Raw genomic sequence first — 12,991 nt, 5'->3', positions numbered from 1 at the left:
AGGATTTTCCCATTTTTCTTAGATATTAAAAAGGATCCCTATTTTTTAATTGCCACTAACCTCTCAATCTAGGTTAACCTTAGGATTAATTGTACTCAAATTTATATTTTCTGGACCAGATAAGCTCACATCAGTTGGAAAATGCCATAGACAGTTTTGTTGCACTGGATGTTTTGGAGTGAAAAGCACAAATCATGAGTCTTCTAATGGTATTTCAGTATTTATCTGAATGCCAACAGTCAATGGATAGTTTTCTGCCTACCTTCTCTTTGGGCATTTGTCCTTCCTTCTGCCACATAGAACAGCCTGTTTTTGCTTTGAATTCTCTTTCTTTCTTTATTGATGAGCAGTTTCTGAAGTAGATTTATAACTCTTTGAAACTTTAGATAAACAGGGGAAAAGGTGAAAAGAAATATGGCATTGGACCTGAGCTTCTCTGAGTGATGAAAAGTGGAAAACTTTCACTTCGGTGGATAATTATTTGCCTGAACTTCAAAATGTTCTTTAAAATATCCAAAAGCTACTGACAGCCCAGGTCACACTGAGGTCCTTCTCTTGACCCACGGTAGTATGGCAGTTACTCATAATGGCCCTTACCTCTCAGCCTAATGTAATAATTTCCTCATGAGAAAATTCTGCTCAAAGGATCAGAATGGTGATGCGTTGGGCCTTTCCCACAGGCTCAGTCAATCAATAAATATTTACAGAGTGCCCACCCATGCTCCACACCCTAAATTTAAACTAGTATACAGTTTTACACTGAGGATTGAATTAGCAGGGCATAGACCAGAATCCCCAACAGAGATCAAAGGGATATGAATCATCACTTTTATGTGGAAATGAGGCTTGCTGATTTTCTAGTTATGAAAGAGTATTTGCAAAATGTGAAGGGAGGAAACAGGATGATTTTCAGCGTCTGGAGGGGATGGCCCTCAAATGAAGACTCCTGTATAGTTGAGCAGATTGTATGAAAACTACTTAGCTGTCATGGCGGCTTGGGGTGATTTTCACGTGGTGATTGACAATGTTTGTCCAACACCCCACGGGTCAGGTTACACACAGCCAAACAAAGCCTTCTCACACTTATGAGGCACATCAGTCGCCCATTGGGCCAGCACAGTAGGCTCTACCAAGGTGCTATCTTCCAGGTTGATGTCTGGAATTCCCCCGGGAGTAAAAACCCTGAAGCTTCTTCCACAGTGACTCACTCCCACTGCTCCCAAACCTGTCCCTCTTGCCCTGCCTGCCACTCTCCTGGCTGCCCAGCATCCTTGGCTGGCCTGTGAGGCTAGCTTGAGGTCTGCACCCACCCCTCCTTTTTCTCTTCTTCTGTTCCATCCCTTCCCATGGTTCTCCAGCTATCTGAGCCCATCTCATTCTTTCTGCCTCCTTTGTTTGAATTCCTCTAGTATTTATAGTTGGAAATTCAGGATTTCATTCTGAATTATACATGGATTTGCACTGTTTGCTAATTATTTCCTGAATGCCATGTATTATACTTCTTTCATAGTCCCCACAGAGCTTAGAATGAAGCTGGTGTCTTTGCTACCCCTGGGGAGCAGGGTGGAATGTCAGAAGCAGGATGTAGTTTTGCAAATATCTCCCCCAGTGGTATTAACACGCTTTTTTGCAGGGGGAGGTCTATCCTCTTCTTTTACAAACCACTGCTTTATCCATGAAGGTGCTCCAACTTATACAGGTAAATCAATTTGGGGGAAATGGGATCACTTTCCTGATGATGGAGAAGCATTTCCTTCCTTTCCAAGGAAATCTTCCTTGATGGCTAGTTCCTTGCCTCCCAAGAAACGTGATTGGCATCACATATGCATGGGGAAAGCCTGGCAGAGGAAGACCTCCTGTACAGTGAGCTTGTGGCTGAGTCTCTGCTCCATACGTGGCTCACCTGCCTTGAGCAGAGGTGGAGATGGACTCAGAGAAAATGCCTGCCTGATACAGGCAAAATTTAGACAAAAACCAAAGGAGGAAGGCTGCTGGGCAACTAGGAGTAATGGTGGGGACTTGCCCTCAGGCTTTAAAGTAAGCAGAGAAAGCTCGCTTCCAAAGTGGGAGGACAGGGGGAAAGGCCCAGAACAGCAGTGGGATGTTTGCGCTGGATGGACCAGGAGACAAGAACTTTCGAGGGTGTGAACCTAATTCTGTCTCTTTACTTGGAAAAGCCATCTATTTAGTTAAGACCCCAAAATATATCAACCCAGAGGGCTGCCCTTTCTATCTCAGAGCTTTTGAATTTTTATTTTTCTAGATTTTCAGTGTCCTCAGTAGAAGGGTCTGATGAAGTCCAGCTCAAGACTGCCTGGGGACCTATTCCCATGTCCTTCATGTGTTGAAAATTCCCTAGCTGTTTCTTTAAAACTGACATTTTTATAATCTTGAAATATGTAATAAGGCAGTTTTCCTCTAAAACGCTCAAAGCATTTTGCAAACCTCATCTTGAGAGTATGGGTATTTTATAATTATAAAGAGGTTTTTTTTACCTACAAAATTTCATCAGCTTCTTTCCCTCAATAGTCTGTAAGGTAACCTCCCCTACCCCGTTTTATAGAAAAAAAGGAAACTTTCACAAAATTTAGGTAGTTCATCCAAGGTCACTTGGCACAACCTAAACTCAAACACAAGTCCTCTGACTCTAAAACCTTTGTCATTTGAACCTGATTAAAAAATGGGCAGAGGCCCTGAATAGACGTTTTTCCCAAAGAAGACCTACAGATGGCCAACAGGCACATGAAAAGATGCTCAACATTGCTTATCATCAGAGAAGTGCAAATCACAATGACAATGAGCTACCACTTCACACCTGTCAGAATGGCTGTGATCAAAAAGAGAACACATAACAAATGTTGGAGAGGGTGTGGAGAAAAGGGAGCCCTCGTGCATTGTTGGTGGGAATGTAAATTGGTACAGCCACTATGGAGAACAGTATGGAGGTTCCTCATTATTATAAAATTATGAATAGAACTACCATGTAATCCAGCAGTTCCATTCCTGGGTATATATCCAAGGAAAACAAAAACACTATTTAGAAAAGATAAATACACCCCTATGTTCATTGCAGCAGTATTTACAACTGCCAAGATATGGAAGCAACCTAAGTGCCCACCAGAGATGAATGGATAAAGAAGATGTAGTATATATATATATACTATATATAGTATGGAATATTACTCAGCCATAATAAAGAATGAAATCTTGCCATTTGCAACAGCATGGATGGACCCAGAGGGTATTATGCTAAGTGAAATAAGTCAGACAAAGACAAATACTGTATGATTTCACTTATTTGTGGAATCTAAAAATACAAAACATAACAAAAATGAGCAAGCATAAAACAAACAGAGTTAGATACAGAGAACGAACATGTGGTTACTAGAGGGTGGAAAAAATAGGTGAGGGAGATTAAGAGTACAAACTTCCAGTTGCAAAATAAATGAGTCACCCGTATGAAATGTACAATGTGGGGAATATAGTCAATAACTATGTAATATCCTTGTATGGTGTCATAGTGTAACTAGACTTGTGGTGATCATTTTGAAAAGTATGGAAATATTGAATCACTGTGCTGTGTAACAGGAACTAACATAGTGTTGTAGGTCAATTTTACTTCAAAAACGGACGGACAAACAAACTTAGAAAAAGAGATCCGATTTGTGGTTACCAGAGGCCGGGGGTGAGAGGAGGGGAAATTGGATGAAGGTGGGCAAAAGGTACAAACTTCGTTATAAGATAAAAAAGTACTAGCGTTTTAATGTACAGCATGATAAATATAATGAACACTGCTGTCTGTTATTTATGAAAGTTGTTAAGAGAGTAAATCCTGAGTTCTCATCACAAGGAAAAATTTTTTTTTCTATTTCTTTAATTTTGTATCTGTGTGAGGTGATGGATGTTCACTAAACTTATGTGATAAATTTCATGATGTAAGTCAAATCATTAGGCTGTACACCTTAAACTTATACAGTGCTATATGTCAAATACATCTCAATAAAACTGGAAGAGAAAAATATAATCTTTGTCATTTGATTATAGCACACAGGTCCTTAGGGTAAGTTTCAAAATCCCCAGAGAGGGCAAGTGATATGCCCAGAGCTACACAGTACAGCGTACTCAGAGGGGAGAATAATTCCAGATACCATTGGAAGCAAGTTGTATGGAGACACAAATGGGATTCCCTCCCTCTTCTGACATCCAGAATCCAGCACATCTGGGTCCTTCCACTTGGGTTGTAACCTAGAAGTTGGGGACGAAGCTCTGTCTAGCTCTCAGAATCGGCAGGACTGATGGCAGAGGCTGGGTAGGGGCTCCCTGGAGGCCCAGTACTGGGGCTGGCTTGTTCAGCCCCAGAAGGGTGACTATCTCGCATTAATATCGTGTCCTTCATTTTTAGCCTAAGGGTGTGAGTGTGAATCAGTCCTTCATATGTATCTGTATTTAGCTGGTAGAGTTTGTCTTCTAGGACTTGGGCACTTGTCACAGTGGAATCCATGTGATCTTTAAGCTTACTACTCCAAGCTAGCAGGAGATACTCTTTCTAGTCACAGTGCCCGAGGTATATAAAACAGAAATAAAGCATGCCTTAAAATGCCATGCACGCTGCATACCCTTGCCCCTAGAACCTTCTCTCAGTCTCAGAAGGACAGGAAGCCCAGAACCTTTCCTGCTTTCTAGACTGAGCCCTGAGGGGAGCTACTGTTCTCACTACTGGCAAAATTCATCATCAGAGAGCCCAGAACTGAGAGAGGCGCGGGGTGGAGGAGCTCAGCCCTGCCCCTGGCCTTGCGAGTGGGCAGGAGTGTCTCTCCCTAGGGGAGGGGCGAGGGGCTTGACCTGTGGGTCTGGTCTCCTCACAGATCTACTTCTTGCTGCCTGTGCAGTGAAAAGCAAGTGTCAGGATTATAAAGGACTGCCCTTGGTAATGCTCACATTACAACTTCCAGCGGCACTGTGCGCCATTCTGGCTCTGGGGCCCTTGGGACACCCCAGAATGCTCAGGAATGGGGACTGCTGATTATTTTTATTTTCTCATTAACTGAAGGTAGCTGTAAGTGCTTTGTTTTGCAGCTCTAGGTGAAACTTTCTTCTCTGTTTTAGTGAGTTCCATGGGGTCAATGATTTTTAGCCAAGGGCCGTGCCTCCCACCCCATCCCCAATTTCCTCCTTCTGGAAGTTTTTTGCTGGTGAGATTCCAGCACATGCCCCAGAAAGTTTCTTCTGTGGAATAAATCTGGAGATGCTCTTCTCTTCAGCTATATCTATCTCTTAAAAATTCCAGTAAACTGGGCACTTGGGTTTGTTGGGTTCAGGCAAACTGGGATTTTCTTTTGATATTACAGATTTTAATTGCAGTGTATGGTTTTTAAAATTTATTTATTCATTTTTGGCTGCATTGGGTCTTTGTTGCTGCACGTGGGCTTTCTGTAGTTCCAGCGAGCAGGGGCACTCTTTGCTGCGGTGCGCAGGCTTCTCATTGTGATGGCTTCTCTTGTTGCGGAGCACGGGCTCTAGGCGTGCGGGCTTCAGTAGTTTTGGCTCGCAGGCTCAGTAGTTGTGGCTTGCAGGCTGTAAAGCACAGGCTCAGTAGTTGTGGCGCACGGGCTTAGATGCTCCACAGCATGTGGCATCTTCCTGGACCAGGGCTCAAACCCATGTCCCCTGCATTGCCAGGCGGATTCTTAACGACTGCGCCACCAGGGAAGCCCTAATTGCAGTATATGTTTTTTAATACAATGTTAGAATTATCAAATCTCTCCATTAAAATGCCTGTTCTATTAGAAAATTCTCTCATCTCCATAGAGGAAACACTTGGCTTAGGATTTTTGGTTTGTTCTCAGGTGTGCATGGAATGGTTTCTTGATGGTAGAGAAAGCAATTTTGCTTGTGATTTTACTAAGTGCTTTTACCCATTGTCCTCCACTTGAAAGTACTACTCTTTGAGCAAGACTATTTGCTAATGAGAGAGGCCAGCTGCCTTTCAGTAATTTAGTAAATGCATGTAAAAGTGTCCAATTAAATGTGCATGCTTAACTGGTGACTCAGTCTCCAGCTATTTTTAATTTAGTGACTTTGTTTGTGAAAGTTGTGGGTTAGTAGCCATTCCTGATATTTAAACAGGAGGTTCACAGTTTCTCTCATAGGGTAACTTTCCTCTTACTAGAAACTTGTAGGACATTTTCTGAAATTTCAGCAGGATGAATGTGTAGCCTTATGACTTTGTGGAAGAATATGGTTAAATAAAACTATTATCACATGAGTGAGTTTGCACAAAAAGGCAATTTCAAGCTCTTAAATTTGAATGCAACTGAGAGTGAGGTTAACCTAAATGTATTTAATTATCTGTAAATTCTCTTCTCTTTACCAAATTGTGTGTGACTTAGGACATTCCTTTCACCTCATAGGACCTGATTTGTAAGGGACGTGGGACTAGATCTTGCTTTCAGTCTCCCTGCCACCACCCACATCCCAGTGTCATAACCTGGTCCCAGGCCCCCAGGGCTGCTCCCTGGTTTGATCTGCTGAAGGAAAAGGTCTGGGTACTTGATGCTTAATGTTCAAAAATTAATTAATTAATCAATCAATCAGTGTCTCTTGGCATCTCTGGAAAACAGGGTTTTGGCCCCGTCGTTGCCAGTGCTCTCCATCATTTGGGGCTTGAGGTAGTGGCGGTGGTGAGAAGGGGAGTTTCAAAACCCAGTTACCCTGAAGACTCAGCCAACAGGACTATCCCTGGGAGAAGGACACGCAGGACTAGAACAGCCTGGCTGTGCTGAGAGGCGGTGCCGTGAGCTGCTGGCGGAGGTGCTCACCCAGGGAATCGAAATCTCACTGTGAGATCAGAGTGGGGCCCAAAGCAGCCCAGGTTATCAAGGGTACGCAGGCCTGGGTAGACTAGGACATACCTCGGAACCTTCTGGCCGTGCCTCCGACTCTGTCCCAGCCCCGTGGCAGTGAGCACTTAACAAGTGCAGAGAAACAGCTCAGTGGGGGTGGTGGGGCTTTGTCCTAGCAGTCTGCTCTGGGCTTGTTTCTCCCCTTCTGTGGAGTTACTTTTTTCTGTGTGTGCAATAGCCCTGATTTCTTTAGTTAAATGGCAGATAAAGGGGTGAGAGACTGGCCCTTTTCCTCCCTGCTTTCTCCCCAAAGGTGTCATGTTGCCTACATTTCGGGTTAACTACTTTTACTAAGTTGCCACCAAGAAGGCTGACAGATTGGGATGACGTGAGGTTTTGTCTGCTACACTACTCAGGGCATTCTTGAGGAAGGAAGCCTGCCTGAGGCTTACTATGCTGGCGTAGGGTTTTATTTCAGGGCATTGAAGAGGTTTGCTAGGAGAGTCGGGCCAGACACGAGTGGTTTTACCTGCAGGAAGGAGGTGCAGATGAAGGAACGGTCTCTCTGTGGGAAAGGAGGGGTCCCTTGGCAGGAGAGAGGTTGTGTGGATCGGAAGGAGGGGGTCCAGGCTGTGCACCGCCAGACCGCTTTCAGCACAGAAACGAGAACACACCTTGGAACTGTTAATGGACCTTGGTGGTGAACACTCACTATCCAACAATTTATTAAGTCTAACACGGTTCCGCGTTAGAAGAATCAAGAGTGTGTCCTGGGATTAATTTTAAACTTGTTGGAGGAGGCCCAAGCAGTGGATCCACTAGTTATTTCATTGTTGATGAGGGCTGTCAGCTGGGAAAAGTATCTTTTGTGGTAATTTCTGTCAGATTAGCGTTTACTTAGGCAAAATGGACGAGAGTTTAATGGTGGGGATGGGATGGCTTATATTTGGGGGACGGACACTTACTGTATGTCAAGGATTGTTTTAAAATACTTTCTGTGTATTAACACCTTCAGTTTGCAGAGGAGACCCAGAGGAGGTAAGAAACTTGCCCAAAGACAAACACCAGAACTGGCGGGACCAGGATTTAACACGGGGTTACCTCACTCCAGGGCCTGAACCTAAACATAATCCTCTTCAACCTGATTGGAATTGGAAGAGAGAAATCCTTTAGGAGTTTGGTTTGGTTTTCCTTGAGGAGTATTTGCCATGGGACCCACGTATGTATTGAAGTTTGCTTGTCAGGTCCTTTGGGTGGCAAGGCAAAGAGGGCCCTCCCCTCCTAGCCCGTGATGTCTCCGTCTCTGGGCTCCCTCACTTTCCTATAACAGGAGAGGAAAGGATGGTCTTGACAGCTGAATCACAGAGGCAAAGAGGCCAAGCTAGTAAACATTTGTGCACAGAATACAATTTGCCTTGTGTTAACAAGTAGCCTGGGAGTATCTTGTTGTTAGCTGATTATTGGTATGTATTGGTTGGAGTTTGTCTGGATAACTTCCGAAAGCATGTGGCAGAGGGTCTCTTCAGCCTCTGAAGAACAGGGGTGTGGAACAGCTGAGTCACAAGAGGTCATTTGGGCTTATTCTGTCACAGTTCTGGAGGCTAGACGTCTAAAATCAGGGGTCAGCAAGGTTCTCAGTGTCAAGCCAGGTTCTTGAGGGCTCTGAGGGAAATCTGTTCCCTGTCTCTCTCCTAGCTTCTGGTGGTTGCTGGCAATCCTTGATGTTCTTGGTTCAGAGATGCATCACCCCAGTCTCTACTTCCATCTTCATATGGTCTCTCCTCTGTGTTCTGTGTCCAAATTTCTCTTTTCTTACAAGGACACCAGTCGTGGGGTTAAGGGCCACTCTGACCAGTATGACCCCATCTTAACTTGATTATATCTGCAAAGACCCTATATCCAAACAAGGTCACATTCACAGGTCCCTGGTGAACGTGGATTTTGGGGGAACAGTATATACCCCATTATACCAGGTAATGAGTCTTTTGTGTTTGAGGTCTCTGCTTGTTTTTTTCTTCACTGTAAGTTTTAGATTTTCAGTGAACATTAATATTCCAAGGCTGAAATCATCACTCACCCATGGAGGTGGAATGAATATGATGGAATTATTGGCATAAATGGCACAGCTGAAAATATAGAACTGTTTAACTTATTTGAAGGAAGAACAAAGGCCCTGAAGGTTGTTAGTTCTTATGAGTTTTACTGTTTAATGGTCCATGTAGTAGGCTGGAAAACAGGGCTATCTTCTGTTACAGAGCACAGAGAGAGTGTTCCTGTGCTCTTTAGCCAAGGACTGCAATTCTATACCTAGAATCTCAGAAATTTTGAGCTGAGAGAGACCTTTGGTATCATTGACTTCTAATCTAATCCTCTCATTTTACAAATGAGTTCTTTAGGGCCCAGAAAGGTTCAGGGACTTGTTCAAGGTCACCAAGTGAGAAGGGGCAGAGCAGGCACGAGGACCCAGGTCTCAGAACCCCCAGACTGGGCGTCTCTCGCTGAATCTGTGCCTCCATCTTAAAATAACAAATAAAATGGGGGAACAGTGAGAAGCCCAGGCCCTCGCACTGGCAGAGATGCCAGTGGAGCCTGTCTTAGAGACTGAGGGCAATACCGAAAGTTCCTTTACTGCTGGGCCTTTGACAGCACCTTGGATTTCTTCGTTAATGTCGAGAAGACAAATGGAATTTTAACTATCATTTACAGCACCTAAATCTCACTCATAAGAAGACTGCGGTGGGAGCAGGGAAGGGTGGAGGAAGTGCTGATCGGGTGCGTGTGAGGTGTGGTGGGGGAGATGTCTCCTTTCCGTCTTCCGCATACCTGGCCCTAAGCTGCCTGAAGTGCACTTTAACTGGATTTCACCTGCCCAGAAAGGGAGAAGGGGCACACAGAATAGCGCAATAGAAGCTAAGTTTGTTATGTCTGGAACAAGCGCAGAATATTAATTTTTAGTGGCAGGTCAAACTTAGATAGAAAGAAGACCATAAAATAAAATGCAGCAAGATAAGTTAAAATGAATATCAAGAGTTTTATTCTACAATTGCCAGTTAATTCCTTGCTTAATGTATATCGTGCACACGCACATGCACACACACACACACACGCACACACCACAAAATCTCTCTCACACAGACTTACACACACTTCTTCTAAATCTATACTTCACTAAGGTGCAGTTCTAGTTCTAGCTGCTCCATAAGTCCTTTCCCCACTTATTTTTTTCCTGGACTACTTATTCTTGTCCCCAAGTTTCTAAAGTATATGTAGCCCTAACATAAACTTCTTTTCTTTTTCTCTGCAGTTAAAATGAGAATTCGACTTAACTGTGGTTCTACATAATGCTTAGTACAGAGCCAGGCACACAGTAGGTCATCAAGTCCTTAAGCCCACTGAAGTTCAAAGAAGGTGGCCCTAGCAACATGCGGTAGAACCGCCCTGCTCCTCAGGACTTCAGCTCAAGGCTCTGTATCTGGACCGTAATAATTAGAAACCTCTCATAGGATTGCCTTCACCGAATCAAATTCAATTTTAAACCGTTGGCATTTTTCAAGCGTTGAGGAAATTAATTCTCTACTTCGTTTGCTATTAAAAAAGGTTGTAGGAGGACATTACCTATCACATCACTCAAGGTCCCCTTATGTAAAGTCCCGCAGAATTTTTTTTTATAAATCTGTGCCAGAAGAACCCTGTTTTCTTTGAGTATCTGTCGTGTTCTCTGGAGGTAAGAAGAGTGTACTATGGATTAGCTCTGCATTTTGGAGAAACCATAGGTCTGACTAGGTTTCCCTTTTCCCCCTGGCAGTCAGAAATTTCAGACACATTCTAGGCTTAGTCGTATGCTTAGTTGTATATCATTTATATATATAAATTTATTTAATTTATTTATTTTGGGCTGCATTGGGTCTTCGTGGCTGTGCAGGCTTTCTCTAGTTGTGGCGAACGGGGGCTACTCTTCCTTGCGGTGCGGTGCCTTCTCTTGTTGCGGAGCACCGGCTCTAGGCGCGCGGGCTCAGTAGTTGTGGCACACGGGCTTAGTTGCTCCACGGCATGTGGGGTCTTCCCAGACCAGGACTCGAACCCGTGTCCCCTGCGTTGGCAGGCAGATTCTTAACCATTGCACCACCAGGGAAGTCCCAATTGTATATTTTGACCTAGGCATTTTCCTTGTTCAGAGTCTCTTAATTTCTTTTTAGATTTTGTTAGTTGCTACTTTAAAGCTTTTATTTTTGTAATAAAAAAACGTTTGTAGTCATTATGAATTTTGGAAAAGAAAAAGAAAAATTACCTGTGCTCTAATAATAACCCAACCAGTGTAGCATCCATAAAGATTTGGGGAGATACTACTTCCTCCTGTGTCATTAGAAATTACAGACTACAAGAGTCTAGAAATAACAGTGGTTTAAACATGCAAGGGTTTATTCTCTCACATAAGAGAAATCCTGAGGTAGGCAGTCTGGGTCTGACATGGTGGCTCCATGGAATCATCAGGGACGCCAGGTCTCTGTCTTTCTCCTCTGCTGTCCTCTCCATGTGGCTCCTAGAGTGACCTCAAGGTCACTTCACGGCCCAAGATAGCTGTCGGAGTTGCAGCCCTGTCATCTGCATTCCAAGGAGGCAGGGAGGGAAAAGGGCAGAAGAAGAGTTAACTCCCTGCCTTTTAAGGATTCTCCCCAGAAAGCAGAGCAGCCCCCCCAGAACTGGCCAACATTTAGTCACGTGGACTTGCCTACCTGCCATGGAGCCTGGGATCTGTAGTTAGTTTTTTCCAGCTAGGCGCATTTTCCAGATTTGTGTTGAAAGAAAGGAGGAGAGACTTCTTACCGGGAAGCAATCAGCAGTCAGCCACATTTCTGAATCTTTCTCTGTGTAAGTCTATTCAGCATTCTTTTTTTGTGTGGGGGGCATGTGGGATCTTAGTTCCCAAACCAGGGATTGAACCCGCGCCCCCTGCAGTGGAAGCACGGAATCTTAACCCCTGGACCACCAGGGAAGTTCCCTATTCAGCGTTCTCTTGAAGCTATCTCAAATAGTTTGTGGAAAAGAGTGAAGGTATAAATAAACATCAGTGTAAATATCAATAAATAAAACATACTACATCTTGTTATTTGCTACTCTGCCTTCCCATAATTGTTTTTTATTAATTCATCATTTATACATATACTGATGGTGTTATGTTTTGAATATTCAATCAATATAGACTTATCCAGGGCTGGTAAGGACCTTAGATTTCTGCAAGGTTTGCACATTCGGATGCCTTCAGGGACCATTCAGGTACCAGCAATGATTAAGTAGGCCAGAGGTCATTGTTGAGGGCCATGATAGGGAATGGTGGGAACTGTGGCAACCAGGAGGGAGCATGGCCTGTCTAGAGGGGCAGCCCCGCCCAGCTCCATTCATTGCTGCCATGTGAGAATGCTGGATCAGTGTTGCCAAATCTTCAGATTTTTTCTCAAGAGAAATCAGAGATCCAGATTTTTATCTGAAATCTCCTGGTGTTTATAACTTAGCAACTAATAAATTCATTTTTTTAAAATGCCAGTTAAATGCACTGCCATCCCATAGGTTGCCAGTTTAAGGTCTCTGATCTGGCACATCCCTTGTTTTTTAGTTGGCAGCCGAGCCCTGGAAAGGTCAAGTAGCTTGTGATGTGGCTGGAGACATTGCTCTTTAGTCCCCTCCCCAAAAAAGCCTGGTCCTCTGTGGCTAATTTGTCTCAGAATGTGAAGAAATAATAAAAATTTGAAGTTGAACAAGGCTACTCTGAAGGTTAATTGAATCTCCCCTTCAACTGGCTTTCATTTTCTTTTTAAATCATTTTGGTGTGATGGAATCAGAGAAAATTGGGCTTCAATACCAGCTCTACTATTTTACAGCCACATGAACTTGAGCAAGCTTTTGGTGTCTCATTTGTGTTTTCAGGTACTATCCACTTTCTTTCTTGTTTCTCTCTCTCTTTACTTTTCCTGCTTTCACACAGCATAGTGGTTAAAAGCACTCTCTTTGGAGCCTGGTATGAATCTTGGTTTCTCTGCCTACTAGCTGTGTGACCTTGAGCAAGTTACTCAAGTTTTCTATGCCTCAGTTTCGTCGTCTGTAAAATGGGGATAATAATAGTACCTACCTCAGAGGTACAATTAATAGCATTA

At 43.6% G+C, this 12,991-nt stretch overlaps 1 protein-coding gene across 3 annotated transcripts in view; it reads left to right on the top strand.

The window, feature by feature from the left end:
- The window catches only part of ABHD2 (abhydrolase domain containing 2, acylglycerol lipase), a 110,236-nt gene that overhangs the window by 10,969 nt on the left and 86,276 nt on the right, over positions 1-12,991 (top strand). The gene's annotated exons all lie outside the window — the stretch shown is intronic.

This window comes from Neophocaena asiaeorientalis, unplaced genomic scaffold, assembly GCF_003031525.2.
Source record: "Neophocaena asiaeorientalis asiaeorientalis breed wild unplaced genomic scaffold, Neophocaena_asiaeorientalis_V1.1 scaffold346, whole genome shotgun sequence".
NCBI classification, from domain to species: Eukaryota; Metazoa; Chordata; class Mammalia; order Artiodactyla; family Phocoenidae; genus Neophocaena; species Neophocaena asiaeorientalis.
This window is presented reverse-complemented; position numbering and strand designations above follow the sequence as displayed.